Source organism: Apodemus sylvaticus, chromosome 16 (assembly GCF_947179515.1).
Source record: "Apodemus sylvaticus chromosome 16, mApoSyl1.1, whole genome shotgun sequence".
Taxonomy (NCBI): Eukaryota; Metazoa; Chordata; class Mammalia; order Rodentia; family Muridae; genus Apodemus; species Apodemus sylvaticus.
In genome coordinates this window covers 65599318-65608838 of record NC_067487.1, presented here as the reverse complement: position 1 = coordinate 65608838, position 9521 = coordinate 65599318, and positions in this window count along the sequence as shown.

Sequence of the window (9521 nt, the reverse complement as noted above, 5' to 3'; positions counted from 1 at the left end):
GCTTTGTCTGGGTCCCAATCTGTTTGGATACTTTACAATTCTTTTGTTGTTTTTAACAAACATGTTTAAATAACTGAAAAATCTTAGAAACTAGACTGTGCTTTAGCAACAGTGGATGCTAAGCTAAACATTGGTGTTATTAAGATGAGTTTTCAGACATTATGTAAGAATTCAGTTCTTCATTTCTTCCTATGCCTTGGTCACATGCTTTTGAAATCCTTTTCCTGAAGAGACCCTGTCTAGTTTTATGTCTCCTTGACTCTCGGTGACCCTGGGTGACCTGTGTTTAGATTTACCAATTGAATATGACTGATGTGAGGAAGTGCCAGTTCTAATGGTGTGCCCACAAAAGTTGTGCCCTCTTATTTGTATATGTGTGTGTGTGTATAGGTGTGCATGTGTGTATGTTTGTATGGGCAGTATATGTGTAAAGTAGGGCTATATTTATAGGTGTGTGTATTTGGGTAAGAGTATATGTGGATGTGTGTGAGTGTGTGTTTGTGTAGGGGTGTGTATGAAGGTGTGTGCATGTTTGTATATGTAGGTGTGTGTATATGTAGGTGTGTTCTGTGTTTGTGTATGGATATATGTGCAGCAGGGGAATGTGTGTGTGTGTGTTTGGGTAGGGTATGTGTGTAGGATGTGTTTATGTGTCCCATGGCACAGATGTGGGGGTCAGAGAGAGCTCTATTCTCTCCCTTCATCCTGTGCATCCCAAAGACTGAATCACACTCAGAGCATCAGACTTGACAGCGAATGTCTTTATCCTCCCAAACACCTCATGGCTCCTACCTTGTTACGCTAGGGTTTCCCTGGCCCGAACCTCACCAAGCAGGCCAGGCTGTCCCCTCTGAGCTCACTTGTCTCAGCTCTCCAGCACCAGGATTACTAGCACAACCCACTTCACCTTGAGATTTTAAAAAGATGGGTTCTAGGAATCGAACTCACGTCTGAATGCTTGCTAGAAAAGCACTTTATCAACTGAGCCAAGTTCCTAGCCCTACCCTTATGTTTTGTGCCTTTGCCATCTCTATGTGTGTGTGTGTGGGGGGGTAGGGAATGTGGGTTAGTATGCTTGAGGATGGGAGACAAGCAAGTCCCTCTTTCCTCATCATGAGCCCTATGGCTGTCCTAACTCAGCTCCTGGTCCTTAGACACAACAGCAGGACCATGAATAGGAGGTCTGACTTCCCTGGAACATTAGCAGTAAGTGCTTGTCCTATTCTGGGCTGTAGTGTGGTTGCGATACCTAGTACTTCTATCTCTGAAGGAGTTTTAGAACCCAAAGATACAATATAAAAATAAAATGGCCGATGGTGGTAGAGCTAAAGAGGTGGCTCAGCTGTCAAGAGCACATATTGCTCTTGCAGGAGACCTGGGTTTGGTTCTGAGTTCTCACTTTGTGTGGTTTACCACTGCCTGTGACGCTGGTGCTAGGGGATCTGATGCCCTTTCCTGGCCCCTATTAGTACCTTCATGCTTATGATGATGCAAACACACACACACACACACACACACACACACACACAAATATTAAAAGTAAACTAAAATTAAGAAATGGCCTTGAAGAAGCATCTGCCAGCTTTCCCAAATCCTGGGCAGCGGAATGAGGACTTATATGGATAAACTCATTTTCAGTAAGAGGACTAAATTATTTCTCTAGTTTTCAAAGTCTGGTGTTTTGGGTGAATACTGTTTGCTGTTCGATGAACGAAGAGATCCCACAGAAGATAAACAAGTGGCTTTGTGACGTAAGCCTGAAGCCTTAGTCATGGTTAGGCTCTGGCTGAGTGTGGGGACAGAGCATGACACTCATGTTCCCAGTAGCTGCCAGGACAGATGGAAGCAGCTGTGGCTTCAGAGTCTAGCTCAGAAACATACTCTTTCTGTTCTTGATGTTGAAGGTCCCAGGCTCCACAAGATAACTCTGGGAGAATTCTTATAGGTTCTGCCATGTCCTGGACCTCTGTAGCCACTGCTTGATAACCTATGTGCAGCGCATTGGTTGTGGTTGCCAGATGCTCAGGAGGGTTCTGCTGCTTGGGTTTTTTCCTCTACTTTTGTTGTGACGTGAGTTGCTTTTCTGTTGAAGTCGCGTGTATTCAGGGGAACAGTAGGGAACATAGAAATAGGAGATAGAGAAACAAGTCATACTCTAAACATGAGTTGAACTGTCTTAGTGTGTTTCTCACCAGCCTCTGCTGTATGGTAGGTCTAGCCATGATTGTTACTGTCATGTTATCTACGTGTCACTGGGTTGTGCTTAATTAATGCTACATGCGTTTCTTTGTGCCTTTATATATAATAGATATCATTTGATTTTTTTCTGAGACAAGGTCATACTGTGTAGTCCTCGCTAGCCTGGGCTCATTGTAGAGCAGTCTAACCTTAAATTGACAGCATTCCTCCTGGCCCACCTCCCAAGTGCTGTGATTATGCACGAGTATCACCATGCCCAGTATAATACATACCATTTTCAGGGAGTATCCAACTCTGGAGACGTCTAGGACTGAGCATATAAAGGATTTCTAGTCTCCTGCCCTTTGTGTGAGTAAAGATGCATTAACAACTAGTATTCTATTGCTTTGAATTGGAGGTCTTATTTATAATTATTTCCTGAGGACAGGTTCTTGGAAGTGATACGATTATGTCAAAGGCCATGAACATCTTTAAATTTGGTGACACTTTGGGAGATTGCCCATGCAAAATAACTCCACCTGCATTATCTTGCCCTTGTAGGCATTTATACTATTCAGCCCGTGTCCTTCATTCCTAGGAAGGTTTTTTTTGTTTGTTTGTTTGTGTGTGTGTGTGTGTGTGTGTGTGTGTGTGTTGGATTTGTTTTTTTTGTTTGTTTTTTTTGTTTGTTTTTTGTTTGTTTTTTTTTTTGAGACAGAGTTTCTCTGTATAGCCCTGGCTGTCCTGGAACTCACTCTGTAGACCAGGCTGGCCTCAAACTCAGAAATCCGCCTGCCTCTGCCTCCCAGAGTGCTGGGATTACAGGCATGCGCCACCACTGGCTGGCTAGGAAGGCGTTTATTATGGTTTCTTTGTAGCCTTTGTAGAAAAAGTTAATGCTAACTGGATAGAAGCCAGGATTGTCTTGTGTACCTATTTTGCACGCACGCGCGCGCACATGCGCGCGCGCACACACACACACACACACACACACACACACACACGCTTTAATTGTGTAGTTCAGAAGACAGCTTTGTGAAATCAGTTTCCCCTTCTACCTGGTGGGTTCCTGAGATCAAAGTCATGTCCCCAGGCTTGCCCGCCAGAGACCCATTACACTGAGACATCTCACCCAGCCTTAGACAGCTATTGATCATTGCTGAATTGTGGGTTTTTTTTTCCTGTGCTGGTTAACAAATTACAATTTCTGCTTTCATCATTTAGTTGTCCCCACACACCCCCTCAGTCACTCACAAATAGAGGATCTGTCCCCGTGATTTTTTAATGTGCTCATCTCCAGAGTGACTCTCTCAGACCTTTATTGTTCCCAGGCACCGTGGGAGTCACTGATCTTTACTGATGGTCCTCGGTGAGTCACTGGCCTCAGGGTCTGTGGCTCACATCTCAGCCTGGGCAGGACTGACATTCCTCTTATTAACTAGCACGGGTGTTTTGGAGGTCACCGACTTTCAGCCAGACTGTGAGAAGCACTTCCGTCTGTCTGTCTTCTGGCCTCTAGGCACTTGGGCTATCTGCAGGGCACTCTCTCTAAAAAGCACAGCCAACACTCTTAAGATCCCACAGTTCTGTGGAGAGTAGAGCCCTTTAAACTATTTTTCTCCCTAAAAAAGAACCTAAGAAGAGAGTGTTATAGAAAATATTTAATCCCAAACTGTTTTTGTTGCTGTTGTTGTTGTTGTTGTTGTTGCTGTTTCCCCTGCCTTTAGTCATTTAATTCCCGGATAAAAGACACACACAATCTTTATATTTACAGTATGCCTTAATCAGCTCAAGAGCCGGGCAGCTATCTATCCTCTATGGAATTATGTCTATTTGCCAGCCAATAACCCCATTCTATAATTTGCCATGTTTCGTCTGGGCTGTTCGGAACTCCAATTAGCCAACCCACCCGGCCGTTACCTCTTGACTCACCTAACCCTGGGTGGCTTTCTTGTCTATCTGCGTCTTCTCCCCCTCAGGATTCTTCTCCGACCTCAAGCCTGGGAACCCTGGGAACCCTAACACCTTCTCCAGTCTACCCCTCCCCCACCTTCTATGCCTCTCCTGCCCAGCTATTGGCTGTCAGCATTTTTACTCACCAATCAGAAATAAGTTGGGGGCGCGGTCACATAGCATCAATTGTGTCTACCTACAGACTCCCTCATCTTTGTGGTAACCAGGCCTAGGGGCGGGGCTGCACTTAGCATTACAATACATAGCAACAGACTGAGTCTCAACAAGGGAGGAAAGCTCAGGAAGAGAGGTAACCTCTCAAACAAACCTGAATTAAGCTGAGCTAATATCACATGTTCCTGCTGCTTTACAAACTGCCCTAGTGTAGTGGGTGTGGTGGTGTCTGCCTGCAATCCCTGGGCCTGGGAGGCGGGTCTGAGAGATCAAAGTATGAATCCTAGCCAGGCAGTGGTGGCGCATACCTATAATCTCAGCACTTGGGAGGCAGAAGCAGGCAGAGCTCTGTGAGATTGAGGCCAACCTGGCCTATAAAGAGAATTCCAGAACAGCCAGAGAAACCCTGTTTTGAAAAACCAATAAATGTATGTATGTATGTATGTATACATGTATGTATGAATCCAGTCTGAAATACACAGCGAGACCTTGTCTTAAGACAATAGCAACAAAAGCACTTCATTTTTATTGTAATAAAACAATTGCTCTGAAAATTATCTTAAGGACCAAAGAATTCCATACCATGGACCTCCAAACAAGCTGTTTGCAATGCTGGCTTATAAGGTCTTGCTACCCAGTGCATGGATCGGAGAGCAGCAACTTTGAGACGTGTAGTGTACCTAAGACCAACCCCAGGCCTACAGCTTGGAGCCTGCTGCAGCTTATTTATTTATTTATTTATTTATTTATTTATTTATTTATTTATTTATTTATTGGATTTGGTTTTTTTGAGACAGGGTTTCTCTGTATAGCCCTGGCTGTCCTGGAACTCACTCTGTAGACCAGACTGGCCTCGAACTCAAAAATTCGCCTGTCTCTGCCTCTCAGAGTGCTGGGATTACAGGTGTGTGCCACCACCGACCGGCGCAGTGTGCAGCTTCTTAAGATTCCTAGATAGCAATGCCGACCAGAACTTTCTTTGCCTTTTCGTAGTGTTGGGAAGTGAGGCCATCACACACTAGGCAAATACTCTGCGGCTCCCAAACATTTTGTTTTAAATATCGCTATTAACTCTGGCTTCCCCATTAGAATCGGAGGAGGCTGCGAACAGTTCTGACTGATGCTCCGGCCCAGTTCCCAAAATTTCTGACTCAATGGTGCTTGGGTGTGGGTGGGGACGATTGATTTGTTTACAAGTTCTCTAGTGGTTCAGCACTGACATAAAGTTTCCAAAACTTCCTTAAATAAGGCCGAACTGCTAAAACTTTTTCAAAGTCTGCAGCCCTTGATCCCATATTACTTAACTAAGTTTTATTATATGTTGTCCTGTCTGGAGATGTAACTGGGTGGACAACAGCCTGCTGATCATGTGGGAGCTTCCGGGTTTAATTACTTCCACAGCACTATACAAACATCTAAAACTCAATGAAAGGCATGTACTTGTTTCATTCTAGGGGAGGTGATCATCTTCTCAGCCACTCAAGAATACTGCGAAGGCTAGCTAAACGATTGTGCCGCGCTGTACTGCAATGTGGACCACAATGCACTGCGCACCACAGCACAGTGCGGCAGTGTAGACTGTCTTCCTGTTTCCCTCTCAGCGGTGCTCTCAGCTCCCTGAGTGGGTTGCCCAGTAGAACCTTGGAAACGCTCTGCTACTATGGTCTGTGCTGAAGTCATTAGGATAGCCTGGCCTGCCCCTGATCCCAAACCCAGGCTTCAGGCTACTGGAGACGCAGCTTTTGAGGCTGTTCTCCATACTGGCGGTGAGTCATTTCCTTAAGGAACAAACAGGCAGCCGCCACCTGGGTGGAAAGTGCTCCACAAGTACTGTCTCATCAGAAATCCAAAGTGCCACTGAATCTGAGCTCTTGTTTCCCGTGTGTTTCTAGACAAGCAGCACACAGCGCTTAGTCTGTCCCAGGACAACACGGTGCAAACACTGGCTCTCACTCCTTGGTTTTCATAGCTGTTTTGAGATCAAGTCTTGCTGTGTAACCCAGGCTATCCTTGAACCTGTAATTCTGCCTCAACTGTCCAAGTGCTGGGGTTAGAGGTGTGCAGTGCCACACTGCTTTGTCAGTATGTTGCTATGGGAACTGCTGCTGGTTTAATTGCCCCTTGCCCTGGCAGCTAGAGATGAAGTCCAGCTCTTCTTTGTAGGCAGCCAATGGCTGAAAAGCAGGCTTTATACACAACCTCCTGACCTGTGGGCCACACGGCACTCAGGGACTCGAGACTACTTATTCTGTAGTTTCTGTCGCTTCAGGGTGTGGATCCCCCTGCTGGGGGGTGGGGTGGGCAGTAGCAGTGGGATAAACTGTTTGCTCCTGTTGCTTTATATGTAATTGTCTTCAGTTGCTATATTGTTGCAACTCTCAATTACCCGGTAAAAGAAATCTCAACTCGCAGGCTGGTGGTGGCGCACGCCTGTAATCCCAGCACTCTGGGAGTCAGAGGCAGGCGGATTTCTGGGTTTGAGGCCAGCCTGGTCTACAGAGTGAGCTCCAGGACAGCCAGGGCTACACAGAGAAACCCTGTCTCGAAAAAACCAAAAAAAGAAAAAAACAAAACAAAACTCAATCACTAACACTACAAGCTACACACCTAGACTGGGCAGCTCTCCCACTACACTACTTTATTCCCATCTATGTTGTCCCATATAACTTGCGGTTTCTCCAGGCCAACAACCCACCCTCTCCATTAGTGCCCCCCCTCATCCTTTTCTCCTCCCCCAAATTCTCAGCTCCTCCTCCTTCCTCCTGCCCAATCATGGCTCTAGCCTTTATTTGAAGTTACTTCACAAGGCAACTCCTTATCTGTAGCCCCTCCCAAGGGTGTGGAATTAGCATCAAAATACAAGCCCCGGGCTGTCCACCCCAGTCCTGCTTCCGCCTGTCCTTCCTCCCCGCCCTCCTGTTCTTTTCTAGTCTCCCATTCTCTCCTTCACCTTCTTTCTTCTTCCCATTTCATCTCCTTTCCTGAAACCCTGATCCTCATCCCTTCTCTGCCTTCCCCCTTTCTCTTTTCTTCTTTCTTTGCTTCTTTCTTTCTTCGATGTCTGCCCCCTCCTCCCTTTTTCTCCCTTCCTCCTTCCTGTCCTCCTCCTCTACTTTCCTTCCTCTCTTCCCCTCCTCGTCCTTTCCTCTCCTCCCCCACCTCTCGTTTGAGATAGGATCTTACACTGTCAATCAAAGCAGGCTAGAACTTTTCACTAAGTCTTGAAACTCTTGGTGACCCTCCTGCCTCAGCCCTAGGTGAAGGCTGCTTAAAAAGAGAGAATGGGAGTGGTTTAGAGAGTGTGGCACGGCAGTGTGGGGAAGGGGTTGCCCAGGCACCTCTTCCCCCTGAGGGACCACACGCACACAGACATGGTATAGAATAGAGTTTATTCAGGCCAGAGGATGGGAGTTAATGGTATAGTGGAAGTAGAGAAAGGCAGAAAGAGAGTATAGAGAAGTGGAGGCTGGCCAGGACCATGTGGGGAGGGGGGGAAGGAGAGTCCAAGGGGCAGAGAGGTGAGTGATGAGAGAGAGCTCGATGAAAGAGGGAGAGGAGGGGCAAGTAGCCCCTTTTATAGTGGGACAGGCCTCTGGGGCGGGGCATACCTGGCGGTTGCCAGGTAAATGTGGGGTGGAGCTTAGACAGAATACCAACACTCTCTATTATTACGCGTGGGAGCTGCCATTGCCAGGTTTTTCTGTCTCCTTGAAGTTGGGAAATTATATTTAAGAACAATTCTCTTGGGCTGGAGAGATGTCTCAGTGGTTAAGAGCACTGACTGCTCTTCCAGAGATCCTGAGTTCAATTCCCAGCAATCGCATGGTGGCTTACAACCATCTGTAATGGGATCTGATGCCCTCTTCTGGTGTGTCTGAAGGTAGCAACAATATACTCATATAAAATAAATACATCTTAAAAAAAGAAAACAATTTTCTTGAACTTCTTTGGGTCAGAGCACTACAGTATACAGTACACATGCAACGTGTTTTACCTGCATGCAGATGTGTGTATTATGTGCACACCTGATGCCCTCTTACGTCAGAAGAGGGGATTGGACACCCCCCCCCCAACAAAAATTACAGGTAGTTGTGAGCCACATGTGAGCACTGGGAATGAGCCCTGGTCCTCTAAGAGCAGTAAGTGCTCATAACCTCGAGACCTTTCTCCAGCCCCTGGCCCATGCTTGCATCTTTTTACAATCTCTTTAAAGGTTGGCTCAGTGGTGACATTGGCTGTCTACCTTGAAGGTCAGTGAGCTGTACAGTCACACGACAAATGGCCTCTGGAAACTCAGCTGTACGCTCAGAGAAGGTCAAAGAGACCTAGTGTTTCCAGTTAGTTTTGAGATCACAGGTGTCTCTGAGGATAGCCTGCACTGGAGCTCCTCTCCTGTCTCAGATGACAGCTCACGTCACTGTTTCTCCTGTAGGAAGCTCCAGCGGTCTTCTCCTGAGGCCAACATCCCCCATGCACAGTTGGTCTAATAACTTTGAAGGGTTCAATACAAAGCACCAGTGACCACTGCTGGAGACAGTCCCTCTCCCCTCATTTAAGTTACTGTTTAGCAGGGCGGTAGTGGCACATGCCTTTAATCCCAGCACTTGGGAGGCAGAGGCAGGAGGATTTCTGAGTTAGAGGCTAGCCTGGTCTACAGAGTGAGTTCCAGGACAGCCAGCCAGGGCTATATAGAGAAACCTTGTCTGGAAACGCACCCCCCCCCCCCACCCAAAAAAAAAGGGTCTGGCCATGCCATTAGGAAGATAGACAAGTAGACTAGCTCATATCTGTTAGTTATTGTTTGAGGGTTTCATACATTTGTATAATGTGTCTCTTAATTTTCATACGCCCCTTTGTGAAGCTAAACTGGGTGTGGGAGACCTGGGCCTTCGGATGGAACCGCTGGCTCACAGAGCATGTTTAATGCTTTCCACTGGCTTCTGAACTCAGCGCTTCCTCAAGGAGATCCTGCTTCCCCAAGGTCCTCAAATGAAACACAATTTCCAGCTGCACATAGAACAGCCAAATGAACGTTCCGTTTCCTCAGAAAATGTTGTTTTTCACTTGGTGGCAGAAAGCACAATATTTTTTGTTGATAAAATTCGCGAGTGTGTTATTTGAGCTCAACTGTACTTTGAAAAGTTATAATACAGAGTTTAAGATTGCTCTCGGACTAGAGGCAGGGTCCTCATGCCTGGGGTCACAGCTGAGATGAG